Here is a 14436-nt window from a genome sequence, read left to right as displayed (position 1 = left end):
TGTGCGGAGTGTGTTTTATTTCAAGAGATAGGCTGGACCAACCCATTGTACTTTTTCCGTTATAACTAGAACAGAGGAGTTGCATGATCTCGCGATTTACTTCTATGAATAAATTAGAGAATTGATATGTAAGAACCGATAGCATTTCGCGATCTATTGGTAACTCGATTTTGAATTCTCTATAATATCAATAATGTGAACTAATTAACATGGTTAAACAAATTGTTTGAAAGTCTAGGACGCAGCAATGGTACTCCTTTCTACCTACTATGTTAATTAGAGGTTGGTTTCAAAATAAATATTTTATCGAAATAGTACTGCACATATCTGATCAATGATCTTGAAACCGCAGTATGTATTTAGGAAAGTTTAGTTATATAATTGAAGTTTTTAGGATATGGAATTAGAACTTTTGTGGGAAAGTGAACCTTTAGGATATATGAAATTGGAAATTTTTTTTGTGGTGTGAATTGAAAGTTTTAGGAATACTGAATTGAGCCTTTAGGATATGCATTGGACTTTTAGTTTATGTATTGGAATCTTTCAGTTTATAAATTTGAAAATTTTAGTATATGAATTTGAACTTATATTGTGGATATGAGTTGAACCTATTAGGACTATGATATTCGAAACTTTAGGATATTGAATGGGACTTTTAGTTTATGTATTGGAATTTTAGGTTTATAAAATTGGAAATTTTAGGATATGAACTGAACTATCTGCTGGTTATGAAGTTGAACCTTTAGGTATAAATGATTGGAATCTTTGGATATGAATTGAAATTGTTTGGTTTATGTATTTGAATTCTTAGTTTTATAAATGAATTTTAGGATAAGTGTGGATTTTGAGTTGAACCTTTAATGATATGTAATTGAAGCAATTTGGATGACAATTGGACTTTTAGTTTATGTTTTGGAATTTTAGTTTATAGAATTTGATAATTTAGGATATTGATTGAACTTATCTGTGGGTATGAGTTGAGACGCTTAGGATATGAATTGAACCTTTAGGATATGAATTTGAAAATTTTGATTATGTATAGTGAAAATTTTAGTTTATAATGAAGTTTTCAGGATATGAATTGAACTTTTTGGATTATAAGTCTGAAACCTTTAAGGATATGAATTGAAGATTTTTGTGTAGTGAATTGAAGATTTAGGAATATGGTTGGATCGCTTTTAGGATATGCCATTTGACTTTTAGTTTATGTATTGGAATTTTAGTTTATAAAGTTGAAATTTTAGGATTATAATTGAACTTTTGTGGATTATGAGTTGAACCTTTAGGATATGAATCGAACCTTTAGGATATGAATGGCACTTTTAGTTTAATGATATTGAAATTATTTAATTCTATAAATTGGAAAATTTTAGGATATGCAATTGAAACTTTTTGTGGGTATGATTTGAAACCTTCTAGGATATGAATTCGAATTTTTCTATATGAATTGAAACTTTTAGGATAATGAATTGAACCTTTAGGCATATCAGTGAATTTAAATTTTTTGTGTATAATTGCAACCTTTATAGGATATAATTGAGCCTTTAGGATATGAATTGAACTTTTGTGGATTATGAATTTGGAACTTTTGTGGACATATGAATTGAAAGTTATAGAATTGCGGGAGGATGATTTTGTGAAGGGGCTTGATGGATTTATTTATACAACAAACTTCATTGACTTTTATACACTTTTGAACTAGACAAATAGAATTTGGTTTCTTCAATGGATTCGTAATAAGAGTTAAGCTTAGTTTGGTTCGCTTAATGTGGTAGTTTCTATTGGAAAAATAGAACACTTTTGTTGGTTTATTAATGTTGGTTTTAATGTTGGTTTTGTATTGTTGTTGTTGTTGTTGTAGTGTTGTTGTTGTATGTTTTGTGTGTTGCTTGTAATGAGGGATTATGATTGACTGCCAGGTGGTGCAGCCTGCCCAAGACAGTGCAAGTTTCTGCCGAAAATAATACCCAAAAACGACCAACTTTGGATCTCTATCTTTTTGCGTCACTTTTCTATTAAAAAAATTAATTTTTCTGGGAAATACGATCAAAAGTTGTCGCTTTTCTACCCAGAGATTCTCAAAACAAGGACCAACCTTGGTCGCTATTTCATTAAAAAAAAAAATTCTGGAAATATAGCGACCAACTTTGTCGCTTTATTTTAAAAAAAAAAAAATTAAATTCTTGAATTTAGCGAGCGCAAAGACGTTGGTCGCTTATTTAAAAAAAATAAATAAATAAATAATAAAACGGACCAAGCTTAGGTCTATATTTCCAAGATTTTTAAAATATAATATTGGATTGAGAGCCAAGTTGGATCGCTTTTTTATGATTAAGAAGAAATAAAAAAAATAGTTTTTAATCATTTTAGAGACCAAGCTTTGGTCGCCGAAAATTATAATAATTAAAATCAATAAAGTCGGACCAAGCTGGTTCCGCTATAATACGTCTTTTACCTGGAATACTTTTGGTCCTTTACTAGAGACCAAAGTTGGTCGCTATATTAGCGACCATGAACTTCTTGGTCCTAAAATAAAGGGACCCAGCTAATATTGGGACCAGGCATTTTTGGTCGCTTTTTGTCGTTTTAGGCTAGATAAGCGACCAACTTTGGTCGCTTCTTATGATGGTTAGCTTTTTTACCTGGGATTTCTTAGTAGGTCGAAGAGTGCCAAATTGAGTCTGACAGAATGTAAGAGTTTCATTCCTTCGTGTCAATAAGATAATTATTTTTATAATTGATTATTCACTTTTTATTTACTTCAAGTATAATAGCATCATATTTTACTAAAAAATTTCAAAAAACAAGAGAAATATTATTCGTAGGTAAGTCATATTAAAACTTTAATGAATTAATTAAATGATGTAAACTCAAGAACCTAAGTAATGCATTAATTTCCACTAGTTCTTGATTAGAACCGTAAAGTTAATATTGCCACTTGGTGCATGTACTATGATAGCAAATTTTTTTTAGGCTTCTAGGCCTTTTTGTGGCATCGGCATAAATGATTCTAATGGATACTACTCAGGAAATAGTGGACCACCAAAAAAAAAAAATAACACACCATTTTCAACGCAACTTGCCGTCCTGAGATCATCATTTGTTCAGAGGTTTTGGTGTAAAAAACAAAGATCGACCCTAATTTGAAGCTTTGGCATACAACTGCAGAAGTATACTTGTCATTATATGGCAACGCTTCCTCAGAACTCATAACACCCCGACTGACCTATCTTTGACACTCGTGAGGATTCTCCAAATTTATTGTCCATTATTCTCTAGGTCGAGTAATTAAGTAAGTTTTTTTTATTACCACTAAAGCGTTGTGGTAATTTGATTAGAAAGTGCTCGAGTTCGAGCCGTCTTCTTTTGTGGAGTAATACCAAACTTCATAATAGACTTTTATATGGCGCGACCCGCAATTAGTATGGCAGTATCTGAATGTGTTAGGTATTTGTTTACTGATTTTTCTTATCATAATTGATTTTCCATATCTCATGAATGATTGGAACAACATATTATCATAATTGGATTTTTCTTTTTCCTAGAGAAGCGAAAATATCATTTTTCCATATTTGGCTGGTCACCCTCTGTTTTCCCGTCGATTGTCTTGGGAAAAAGAATCTAGGGGTTTTATTAATTGAAGATCCGTCCTTCTCATTCAGGCGCATCCAACAATATAGCATACTGGGCGTTGTAGAAGTCGTGTTTAGGGGGCAGAACTTTACGGGACAAGTGTTAGTGTGACACTTGTGTTTGCCTTTCGTGAGGTTGTTCTTCGATATTTGTATTCTACTTTTATTATACGGTGGGTTATTGTTTCATCTCGTCTGTGGACGGTAGTCAATTGACCGACACCACGTTAAATTATGATTTGTGTCTTCTTTTTTAGTATACTTTTCTCTTTGTTTGTCTGATTTATCGGTCGTGTGAATGGTTTGCTTGTGTTGCTAATTTCGCATTTGACACTCTGGAATCTATTTGTTCGGTCTAACCATAATGGCTTTCAGCAAAAGGGAAAAAAATTGTGTTGGTTAGCTAGAGCAACTCTGGTGATAAGGAGAAGCCCGGGAAGCTCTGGTTAGGATAAAAGACGTACTTATACCTGACGGATTCTCCGGCAACCGTGTTGGATTGGTTTGCTTGATATTGCTTCTCACGGGATATATCAAATTCTAAATTATGAAAAAAAAATGGAGGACAATAAATAAAATATGATAATCAGAAGACACGCAAAAGAATATGTGTCTTATAACCTTTTCGTAGTTTATTATAGTTCACTTTCTCGATCTGGAATTGGAGAGCATGTATCAAGGATCTGGATGTTTAAATCCACTAAGATCCCAGTTCCCAAAATTAAAGCTAAAGGTGGAACAATATTATCAATATAAGTACCTTATCAATATAATTAATGAAGGTCAAACAGTGAGATTAGCAGTCAAAAATAGAGTAGTTGGTCAAAAAGTTCACTTATTATACAAACTGAAGAAGCTTTTAAGTGTCAATAGTATTGAAGGTAGATCCTGTTGTTTAGATTTAGTTCTTTTTGGAGATACACATATGCCTTCAAAGGAAACATTTATGTATTAATTGTTTTGAAATCTACTGAAAAAATTACGGTCTAAACTCCCACCGAATAATAAATTGACCCTTGTAGATGCGAAAAGATTTATTTGTCTCAGTATTTTGGTAACTTTCTGAAGAACTTATTGTCTAAACTAAATGACATTAACGTAGTATATCCGTGGATTTGAGTGGTGAAATTTGCTTTAGGTTAAATTTATTAAGTTCTTTTTTTTTTTCTTTTTGCAGTGATTTTTGCCAAAGCATTGGCGGCATGGGATGATTAATTTGTTAACTCTACCCACTTTTCCATACTCTTTTCTTAGTAATCTTGGTTGGTGTTAGATTAACTTACCCACCAAAACATTTGTCTGATTATTTGGGGTAATAAATGAAGAATCATATTCTAGTAATTCTTTTTTTCAACTACCAAACTTCTATAGACATACAAAAACATCTTAGCAAGATAACAAAAAAGAACTCAACATTTTGATTTCGCAAAGATTCGAAGGCCACAATTTTATCCCATTTATAATTACAGATACTTTAATATTGATAACTAGACTAATGTTCGGAGGCAGAAATCATTCTATATAAAAATCTTTTTATTTTCGCCTTCTCACTTATAGCCCTCTTATTTTGCCGGCTTATCCCAACAATTAGATATAAGTTTTAAAGAAATGAAAAGCAACGAAGAAAGAAAAAGAGAAAGATATTATATCTTGATCTGCAACGATATGGCATTGAAGCCAACGAACAAGAAGCATTATAAATGCTACGCTTAAGTGCCTTTCCATCTCAATGATACGATGAGATATTTATAGCCATTATTATTATTATTATCTATTAATGAGAACAGGGCTCTTTAGGTTTTATAGCACAGCTTACCATTTTTTGGTTTCGGGTGAAACATCTGATTTTACCATTTTACAAGAAGAAACTATTGCTGTAAAAAAAAACACGGAAGAAAAAGGAAGTCATTCGTTTTACGAAAAGAGTAGTCCAAAATCATTATTGTCATAACATTTAATGATTGTAACTGCAAAATAGAGAGCTTCACTTCTTGAAACATTTCCATTCATTCTTTTTTCCCAACTTGTTATCACCCCATTATCGCATTTCTATGTTTTATTTAAGATCCGCATAATTACTATTTGTGAAACAAAATAAAAACTACAATTAATATAATTTTAATTTCATTAATGGTAAAGAAAAGATATTAGATTCAAGATACTTGCGCGAGAGTTGAAAATTAAGAAATAATAAAAAATGGGATCAATAGTAAGAAACTGTCAAATCGGCATTAAGTCAAACCTTTGTCATAAACAGGTCACGTTTGTCTAATAGTGAAGTGTTCAGAAGACATATATTATAAATAACATTAAAAAATCCGTATTCCGGAAAAAAATCTACTTTTAATAAAAAAGGACTGTTATATAAGGATGCTGTTATAGAGAGATCTGACGGCACGTACACAAGTATATGAAACAGCCTAAAGTGTAACGTTTTATGGATCTTCTCCCTTCTCTGTTGAAATGATCATTTTAAGTTCTTTCCTTGAGTCACTAAGACGAGAGAGAAAAAGAGAGACATAATCTTAAATTTCTGACATTAATTTAGGAAGATGAAGATATGTGGGTTCTTTTTTTCCTGTTTCTCTACTGTTTTTACATGTTAGAGCAGCTATTGGTAAGGATGGATTTTAATAACAACAAAGATGTGCATTCTCATGTTAAATGAGAGTCCATTTATGGCAAAATGGATTCAAATGCCCTTATTGGGCTTATATGTATTTGCCTCTGATTCACCCAAAGAAGATAAAGATTTCCTTCTGCCTCTTCGAACGAAGCTGAAACATGGCTTACTGTTGGAGAACTTGGGCTTTTAGTGATGGGTGGATATTTCACCTCTTCAATACTTGCCTGGATCTACAATGAAAAAATGATTTCAGTATTTTTTCTTTTCTGTTTTCTAATATTTTTGTCATGAGAATTTTGCCGAGGGTGCCGGCAGAAACAAACCTCTCTACTCTCCAGAGTTAGCGGTAAGGTCTGCGTAACACTCTTTACTGGATTATTTATTGTTGTTTAGTGTTGTGTTTGTCTGCAGAATTTTGGGTTCTTTTTATTTTTTTTTTTCGGGCAATAAAGAATGTTGTGTGAATTCAGGAATTGTAAAGTTTTGATGGGTTTCAATTGCTCAGTGTCTGCTTCAGCAAATTTACATCTTTGGAATTTGAGTTCAGCAATCTAATATTTATTGGAGATTCTCGTTGATTTTTTACATATAAATTTATGATCGGAATATTTGAGTTCATTGAAGGACCACGTACGATAAAAGCTCATGGCTGGTAATATATGTGTTATTCTCTGAGTTAATGAGGTCTGATATTTTTTTAAAATTTTTGGAAGGGTTTGGATTTTGCCATATCTTGAAAGCTGGGAAAAATGGGAACTATGAGCTAAATCTGTGAGCTTGGTAACAACTATAAGGATTTTGGAGGAAGGAATATCAATATGTGAATGGGCAAAAAGTCAGGGGTGAATCCTTACAATCAGAGGATTATTCTGTTTTATAACAATGTTTTAGTTAAGCGCTACTTCTCAAAAACCGACATTAAGGATATAGTAATGCAAATTTACTTGTTGTTTCTTTACCCTTTCTTGCAATAAAAAAGATGGCAGAAAAGCCTTTTTTATAATTAAATGTAAACCGCATTCAATGGGTAATTTTTTTTAATTATTACTATAATTTAAGCTGTTATAGCGAGTAGTCTGTCTTATTATCACGGTGAACGTGGACATATGTACAGTGCGACTCTGTTTACAGAGTTGTACTTTCCATACATTGTACGTACAACATATTGTTTTTTTGACTAACCAAGCAACCATTATGTTAAAAGTATTAAAATATGGGATTTTTTTTTTTCATCAATAATATTTATTTTCTAAAATGGCGCAGTTAAAGAAGAAGAAACAGCATAACTGGATGTTGCATACAAAAAATTTGATTCCCACAATAATGGCTTGGGACCTTATGGAATGAGCCCAGATGTTCCTTCAGAATCCATCAGGAATTAACTATCAGTTAGATGACACTCTCTTTCTTCTTTTGCCTTAGAAAATTAACAATTTTTAATCCCAATGTTCTTTCATTTTGTCCTAAAAATTCACATTCTCTGTGTTAGATATATATAATTCGCAGATAAGTCTACTTATTAATAAGGTTAGAAATGGTTAATTATTGCCCAAAAAAATTGGGAGGTTTTTAACCTTGAAAAAGGGGAAATTTCAAAAACCTTTTTACTTATGATTTATGTGTTGTATTGTATTGTTCTGTCCATCCACATAATTATGAAGATAACTCATTGCCAAAATCAAGTGTTATTTCAGGCCTCTCATTGTGGCAGTTAGAAGTTGGTAACTTTAGTGGAAAGTCCTTTTTTCTTGTGATAAGCTTAGTAGGATTAGGCACTGAATCCTTACCTATTTGGCCCCTCTCTGAATTAGGTAGTGAATCAGTTTCACATAATGTAGTACCATCTTTTGTTGACAGTGTGCTTGGACTTGGGGTAAACTTTAAAGACTAACTAGTATAGTTGAATTATTTAACATAATAGCCTTCCAATCCAGAGGCGAGCCAGGATTTTAAAGCTTGATGGGTTGGGATTTCTAGTCGTTAAAAAGTTTATGGGTTAATTAATTATTTAACATATTCAATGCATTTTTTGTAAGACAAACACAGGGTTCGAATCAAGTTACTGGTTCAGCCGACCCGGGTCCCACACTCACCTTCCTACTGTTCCAACCAATGTTAAACTAAAATTACTGTTAATCTAATCCATATATGAGTATAACCGCATATAATTAGTGTAATTCTATGCTAGAAAAAAGTAAAATATGAATCTGGCCGGCTATTTATGTTAAAGATTCCCTAGTTCCGAGAATGGTCAGTGAGTGCACCCCTATGTTGCATATTATGTTGTAGTCTTACCTCGCGGCGGATATATACAATTAGTTGTGACTTTGTTAGTTGTAATGTAGGATTCAATTTTTGGTACTAACTTTCCATGATTACAGAGTGAAATGAATTAATCAGTTGTACTTGTTATAGAATTACAGACTTGGATTACCAGAAATGGCTTTCATACATTAAATCCATCGACAATAATCACCTAGTAGGAAGCTGGACTGGAGGATTTTATGGACATTCAGAATGTCAGAAAGAAGCAATATAATCCAAACTTTCTTGTTGGAACAGATTATCATTGCAAAATAATCAAATTCCAGAAATTGATTTGTCACTGTTCACTCATCCCTGATCAATTGGTATTTATTCCAAAATAGCCTCTCTTAGTTTTTGTTTTTTGGGATTGTTTAGTACGACAAAGTCATTTTTTATAAAAAATATTTTCCTGGCAAAGAAAATATTCCTAGTGTTTGGCTGGTCAGTGGAAAATAAAGGCTGCCCAGTGCACTAAGTTCGCTATGGGCCGGGTCGAGGAAAGGGCGAGATGGGCGGGACCATAACTGTCTATTGTAGCCTTACCTGCATTTTATGCAAGAGGTTTGTTTTCACGGCTCGACCATTTGACTCCTAGTCAATGACATCAACTTTACCAGTTGCGCCAAAGTTGATTTTAGTGGAATATTTTCTGAAAAAAATGACTTATGTCATACCAAATACATTTCTTTCATGAAAATTTTTCAATTCACATATATTTCATGTATTTGACTGTAGGCAAGATGATGAAGCCCCAACTTATTTCCTAAACGATTGGCTCAAAGTGCATATTCAAGATGCTCAATCAATTCTCAAGAAACTTCTAATTTTTTCTTGAGTTTGGTTAAAACATACAAAGGTGTTGGTTTTACACCTTGAACAAGAGACATAGTCTTCAACACTGTTTATTCAGTATATATTTGGTCAGCTAAAGGGTGTGGCGCGGCGGCGGCGGCTCTATTCTGGCAACTATATTGAAGTAATGGATTCATTATAGAGATGGGATATGAGATTTTATTTTTGAGTTGAAATCCTTCTGTTCGAAATAATACTGCAGCGTCCAAAGGCTTAACAAGATTAGAAAAAATGTATTGCAAGGCTAGTGAATGTAAGAGTGGAGGAGAGCAAGGGACAAGATTAATCATGGAAATTGAAGAGAAGCTAGAATCAATAATGTCAAAATGCTAACACCTGAGGGAAGATTGGAGTGAAGTAGATTTTAGCCTTTATTTAGTTATACGTGGAAAAAAGTTAATCATGTTTTTATGGAACTTGCTTAACATTTATTTATCAGAGACAGTTTCTAGTCGCTTTGTATGGATTAAATATATTGATAAATTCTCGCCTTCAGTTGATAAACTGGTTAAAATATATTGATAACATAAGTTTTTTTTAAGCAATTAGATATTAATTTAACTTGATCCTTATTATGCCGTAAGCATACACCTTATTTTAGTTCCTTTCTTGGGAAAATCAAGCAATAATTATGACATTAGCATAAATTAAATACACAACTAGTGAAGTAAGTTTACATGTTTTTTACCTATAGATTAGCAGGAAAAATAATGTGTTGTCTCTCGGATTGCCATAGGATACATTTTTAGCTTATTTTGAACTTTCCAATTCTGTTCTTGGGGCAAGCGGGGGTCAAAAATTAAAAGATTACCCTAAAAGTGTTATATTTTTGCAATGTTTTGCAGGCCAGTCTTTTAAGTATCCAGTTTATAGAAAAAGATTGTGGTGGGAAAAGACACGATATAGCCGCTCTCAAAATAATTAGTCGAAAAATATATGTTTTTTGTATATTATAGACCACACACAACATTTACAACATTCTGTTTGTTATATACAAAACTATACAAATTATATTAAATTTTTTGCTACCAGACGTTAAATGTTGTTGGAGTCTAAAAATGTTAAAAAAAGCCAAGTTGATCCAGTAATGAGCCCAACTAGGTAAATATGTGGCCATTACATTAGCAGCCGTAATCTCAGTTAAGCATATCTAATTCCATTGCTCTTTCTCCATCTCTCATTTTCATTTACTGGAAATACCCAACAATGGCGCTCACTCATCTCCAACACTTTCCTCCAAAAAAAATGCCTCTCCTCCTCCATCTCCTCAAAAAGGTACTCTCCTATCAAAATTTTATATTAGCAACTATAATCAAATTAACTAGTTTATAATTGAGATTACGATATTTGAAAATTTTGAATTTTGCAGGTGAGAATTAGGGAGCAATCAGATGAGGTTGTAGCTGCAGGAAGAAGGATATACACCGCATTCTTACGACAATGCTAAGGTTTACTGTAACGGAGAGAGGTTTGATGACAACAGCGGGGACTAAGAATGATGTACACAGTTTGATGTTTGGTCAGGTATTCATTCCTTTTTTTACTTATGGTAGTCGTGTCGCGCTACTTGTGGATCTACCAGGTGAAAAGTTCAGGAAGAAGTTTAGTGGGTATCACAGATTATGCAAATTCCTACCCTCAAAGGAAGAGAATTATTCTTCCTCCTAAGAAGAAGAAAGCTACCAAGAAAGAAGTTAAACTATTTGGCTTGTATACTTTTCCTCAGGTTTGTTATGAAAATAATTGTTGAAGAATTAGAGGGTTTTCTGTTTGTATTTTGTTTGTATTTTGATGGTTTAACTCTGAACTCATCTATGATTTTGAAAAAAGAAGTTATTAAAAAATTGAGTTTTTGTTCTTCTTGTTATTTGTTGGGTTTGGAGTAATGCTGTAGTTGTATAAAAGGGCAGCCCGGTTGCACTAAGCTCCGCTATGCGCGGGATCCAGGGTAAGGACCGGACCACACGGGTCTATTTGTACGTAACCTTACCATGCATCTTTTGCAAGAGGCTGTTTTCACGGCTCGAAATCGTGACCTTCCTGGTCCATGGCAGCAACTTCACCAGTTACGCCAAAGGTCTCCTTCAATTGTTGTCGGTTGTATTGAATTGATTCAAATTGTTGGTTCGTACAACATTTTATTTGAATGCAAAGTGTGATCTGTTGGTTTGGCAGCATTGTTTATTATGGAGTGAAAATGTGCCTAAATAGACAGAATGGACACATAAAAATTAATTTTTATTTTGATGGTTTAACTTCTAAACTCATTCTATATTGATTTGAAAAGAAGTTATAAAGATTTGGATCTTGTGTTCTTCTATTGTTATTGTTTGTTTTGGTAGTAACTGCCTAATTGCTGTTACTATATGATTCAGTTGTTACATTATTTCATTTAAATGCAAAGAAACATCTGTATTTTTAATTGGCATCATTGCTTCCAACTATTGGAATGCAATAAGCATAACTAGAACAGAATGAATACTGAGAATATATGTGGCTTATCAGTTTGGAATTACGCGTAGTTTCAATTGATCATACTTCAATGACCAATTTTTGTCAAATGAGCTGCCTTCTACGGTTTAAGTTTCCTTTCTTCTTCCCCTCCCCCCCTGCCTGAATTAAACTGAACAAAAACTTGTTGGTTTTAGCAAATCTTGCTGTAATATTCATTTCTCGGAAGGGGAAAGGGACTGATCCTTTCAGCATCATTTGATAACAGTAAAGATGATGAAACTAAGGTTGTTATAGGTGCCGAAAGCTGTTGGCTATGTTCTTCTTGTTTGGTTGGATAGCCATGTGCTCTAAATTCTAATTTATTAAATGCTGGTGCTTCTGTATCTAGCAAGTTTACTGCTGAAAATGCTTTTTGGAGGATTGCATTTCTAAATTATGCTTTTCAACTATAAGTTTATGTCTTTGTTATTTCCCTGCTATAGCCTTTTCGAGGATTACTTATCCAAAACTCTGCTTCCTGTTTGCCTACTCCAAGAAGACAATATGAAATAGAATCTCATTGTTCAGTCTTGTTCCTTTCCCTGCTATAGATTATCAGTTTTGCATTTTACTTTTCATTTGCTTCTACGATAGAACATTATATTGAGCTCTCATATCTATTTACTCCTCTTAGTGCTACCAACTATCAAAGAAGGAGAGCCTTGGGCAACGGTTTTAAGTTGTCTCTGTGTGACCTACATAGGTCACCGGGTTTCAAGCCATGGAATCAGCCACTGATTGCTTGCATCAGGATAGAACTGCTAATTAACCCTTGGGGTGCAACCCTTCCTCGGATCCTGCGTTCACGCAGATGCTTGTGACCGGGGCTGTCCCTTTTTTAGTGCTACCACTATCAATATGTCTTTGTGAATACCACTGATCAGTGCATTATAAGATTTATCTTTGAAGGGTTTACTGATTATGGTTTGAAGTTAGGATTGGCTGATCAGAAGATGTTTGAGCTAGTTTCTACGTCATACTTAGGTAGGATTAAAATATTCCCGGATATTCCTTCATATCCTCATTTGTAGGGACCAAATTTTCACAAAGAACTCATTAGTACATAGATAGCATTGGTATTAGTAATAAACTATTTATGTTCGAAAGGGATTAATATTTTGGTCGATAAGATTCATAGCACATCCGATCAACAGTAGGGTCTAGTTTTGGAAACTGGGAATTCTAGCTTTCAAATCAGCATCTCCTAACTCCTATACCACTGACCAAAAGGTCATAGCTTCCAACATGAATCTTTGGCTGCTCATTTCTTTTCACTATTTTGCTTCTGTCTCGATACCTTTTGATTCTACGGCATCTATAGGTGTTTTTCTAGTCTGGTCTTTGGCTTATTTCCTTTATTGAAGTTCTTCTTCTCACTGTCAATAACTGAATTAGAATGGCAACCTGGATATGTTCTACTTGACAGTAAAATTCGGTACTCAAACCACCTATATAATTTGATTCTTTTTTCTTTTTTTATATGCTTAAAACCAACTTTATTATGAGTCAAAAACCGAATCTCATTTGATGCATTTTTGATTTCTTCGCTATGCTCAGAACTTTTCTGATGGATTCTTGTGGAACCATATTTCCTTACTTTCTGGTTTCACATAGATGTTTTTCATTTGGAATATTAACCATACATAAATTTTAGCATTTGCTAAACGTTAGCTTCCACATCATTGTCGTTTTGTTGTTCTGGGATTGGGCAGGATAATTTTAGTTGCTAACCTTATCGTTTGCCCTGAAACTGATGCAATATGTTTAACAGTAATCTTTTGGTAGGAACATTGCTACACATGTGCACTATGAATCTGTAAAATTATGTGATATTATTTTTATAACCAACATGCATTGGGATAGGATAACAATTCTGCGATAAAACAACTGAATGACATTGCTCTCTTCTTCATAACTTTCTCCCAAGTCTTTTTAAGAAAACTAAGTTAACATCGAAAATTAAAAGTTTATCTAGTATAAAATTCACATATTTTATTTTTGGTTTAAATGAAATCAATATAAAAAGTATATCTACAAAACAATTTCCGCATTATTTAATCTTCGATCCTCATAACATTATCCCGATATAACTTATTTTGACCAATGACCTCGGGAAAGTTAAGCTATTTTTCCCTTTTTGCGGGCGTGGGTTGGGGGGGTGGGGGGTTTAATTACATTATAAGTTATATCTTTACTATAGTTGGAATCTAATAAACAATCCAGGGTATAGACTTGGTTTTAGTCAATCTTTTTGACAGGAATATTAAGCTTTTGGTACGGAAGAATTCCTCGCTGAAATTGGCAAATTCTATATACACATTTGAACATTCTGTACACGAATTAGCAAAAAAACATTTTGTTTTTCTTTTATGTATATCTTTTTCTTATTCCTTTCGTCAATGGTACTTTTAAGAAAGTGAAATACAAGTTTCCAAAGTACTATAACAAAGGTCAAACTTATTCACTTAAGTATGATTGCTTCTACATTGATGAATAACGTTCAGGAATCCAGCTGAATTCGGTTAT

Source organism: Nicotiana attenuata, unplaced genomic scaffold (genome assembly GCF_001879085.1).
Source record: "Nicotiana attenuata strain UT unplaced genomic scaffold, NIATTr2, whole genome shotgun sequence".
Classification (NCBI taxonomy): domain Eukaryota; kingdom Viridiplantae; phylum Streptophyta; class Magnoliopsida; order Solanales; family Solanaceae; genus Nicotiana; species Nicotiana attenuata.
Note: the sequence above shows the minus strand (reverse complement) of the source record.